Here is a 2,749-nt window from a genome sequence, read left to right on the forward strand (position 1 = left end):
GAAGTGCATGCATGCATACATCTGGCTGTAATTGGTTCTGCACATTTTGCTCATCTCAAACAAGCCTCTATGTACTCCCGTGTGTGTTCAGTGGTCAGTCTGTCTCTCTCATCTTGTGTGAATGTAGGCAGATCAGTGAGTTATAGTTACAGAGGGTGCTTTGTGAGTCTCTGTTGCATTTAGCTTAGTAACTAATATGCTGTATGTAGAAATAAGTTAGCATTTTGCAAAGTTATTTGTTCTAAACCTAATGGAAATTCATGCTGAAGCAAGACACAAAGCATAGAAACACATTATGGCAACAATATATGTAAAAAATAATGATCTGACTTTTGAGTGATTTGATGTTTTTTGTAACTATTCAAATGCATTTTGTTTGTTTGACCACAATATTATTGTGGAGAAGGGGCATACCACAATATAATTGTTGAGAAGGGGCATCTTTGAGTAACTTTGAAAAATCTGCATTTTAAGACTTATATCTGTGAGTTACCCTGTTAAATGGATGGCTGCAATTAGCATCCATAACCCCTAGAAATATCTTAGCATTGTCTGGTGGGCATAATCCTAAAAAAAAAAAAAATCAGGTCAATCAGTACATGCTCTTATGCTTGATTTCTTTGTTGCAGGTTAAACACTTGTAAAAAAAAAACGCTGAAGCAAATCATCTTCTTTGTAGAATTCTTCCATAAATCATCTCATTGTGACTGCAAACATTTTGAGGTGAGAGGACAATACAAGCCAGAAAAAAATCAATGCTCTGCTTGATCTGTGCTCTCATGTGAAGAACTATGAGACTCAAACAGGCAGGAGTTATCTTCCAGCATTACAGTCAGTTTTCCAGTCACCTGATGAATGGATCATAGATCTCTCACAGAGAAAGAGCTCCGTCCTCCTGGAAGTGCTGAAGCTCCAGACAGAGAAGAAACCAGTAGATCTGAGAGGATGTTCAGAGGAAGAGAGTGAAGTGAAGAGTGTCCTTCAGTGTCTGCAACACATCTCACAGCTGAGGTAAAGTGGTCTAAAGTAATTCAGGTCAGAGAATCCAGAGCTGGTGATTTTACTGTTTGAAGTTTCTTGGTTTCTCCCTCAAGCTGGAAGGACATTTATCCAGCAAAACCTCTAGCTCTGTGGGAGACTCCGTCGTTTTTCATCCGACAGGGTTAAATTCACTCTAAAATCTAAATCCATCCTTGTTAAAGGAACAAAGTTTCTCTTCAGACACATCACAAACATACACACACTCAGGTGCAGACCGGATTGTAAATAAACTGACTATTCAAACTGTTTTCAAAAGCGTGTAATTTTCCTAAATGGAGATTTGCTTATATTTACAGTCCGTGTTGTTTTTATGGTGGTTTAGTGGTTATATGGGGGTGAGAGTAGTGCAGGCATTGAGGTCTATGAAGGTTCGAGCTCCCATCACTGTTAATGAGATCACACTTGATCTGAATGAAGAACAGCTGTTAGAAAGGGATCTGTCCAGAGGTCTGAGCAGCTTGGCCATTCTTCTGAGACTCTGGACTGTCCAGTGTTTGAACTTGACTCAATACAAGATTCAGTCTGTTTCTGTGTCTGTCCTACTGTGTCATCAGTGCCCACTGATTGTCAGGTCTAACTGTAGGACACATTTCAGAAGTGTTTGACTTAATATACATCATTGCATAAAGCATAATTTTCTTTGTGTGTCTGTATGTAGACTGTCCAAAGAGACTCCCCAGAAGCTGGTTGAATGTGTCTATGAAGCTCAGGAAGAGGAACTGACTCAAAGCTTCCTGCAGAAATTGGGCAATGATCTGACTTCCTGTTCCTTGAGCTGGGAAGAGCTACATTATTTCCTGCAGCACAGAATTCATCACTCTGAACCTCAGAAAGAGTAACATTCAGGTCAACATTAGAGAAATTCTGCCATTCCTGAACCGGATTAAGTTTAAACGGTAGACAATTATTGTTTTCACAAAATATGCATGTAAAATGTATTGCTTTTCATTTTTGCACATAAAAACAAACTGAATAGTATGATAAAAAATGTACAATGATTTAATAATGAAAAATATGTCTGTACAGGATGAGCTCTGCCTTCATGCTGCGTGTAATCAGAGAGATCTATGAGTCCGGCTCTGCTGAGTTTGTGTCCAGTCTGTTGAGTTCAGTGAAGAACTACATTAACCTGCAGAGCAGAGATCTGGAGTCCGTTCACTCTGCGGCCCTGCGCTTCACACTGCAGCACTGCACTGCAGCTTCACTCAACCTGCTCTGGACCTCCATACCAGAGGAAGAGCTGCAGAGCATTCTGCCTCTCTTCACACCCCTCTCCCACCTCAGGTCTCACTGCTTTTCTCTCTAGCTCTATTATTCTGTTTCTCTGTCGCAGGTCTGTCTGTGTGTTTCATTCAGTAGCTTTCTGGGTGATGTCTACTACAAGCCTTGAAGTAGCATTGAATTATGTTTTGTAGCATTTAACTAATTAAAGGCATATTGTTTTATTAGTAGTATTTTAATAATAATTTTAATATTGTTATTTAATATATATTTAAAGTCAGTTATTGGTTTGCATTTATGGGAGCTCTGAAAACACTGTGATTAAAAAAAACAGCTCTTCAGTTCATTGAAATTATCATAATCACAGGCAAACAATAAAAAGGCAATAGAAATGTTTTCAAACATTTCTATCTCAAAAGTACTGAACAATGTATTTATGAAAGGAACCATTATCACACCCAGAATAATTAAGAGCATTCAGAATAAT

The 2,749-nt window shown here is 38.6% G+C and overlaps 1 pseudogene; it reads left to right on the forward strand.

The window, feature by feature from the left end:
* LOC107576166 (uncharacterized) overlaps positions 1-2,347 on the forward strand; it is a 4,167-nt pseudogene extending 1,820 nt beyond the window's left edge.
* The last annotated feature ends 402 nt before the right edge of the window (positions 2,348-2,749 follow it).

This window comes from Sinocyclocheilus grahami, unplaced genomic scaffold, assembly GCF_001515645.1.
Source record: "Sinocyclocheilus grahami isolate Dianchi unplaced genomic scaffold, SAMN03320097.WGS_v1.1 scaffold3290.1, whole genome shotgun sequence".
NCBI lineage: Eukaryota > Metazoa > Chordata > Actinopteri > Cypriniformes > Cyprinidae > Sinocyclocheilus > Sinocyclocheilus grahami.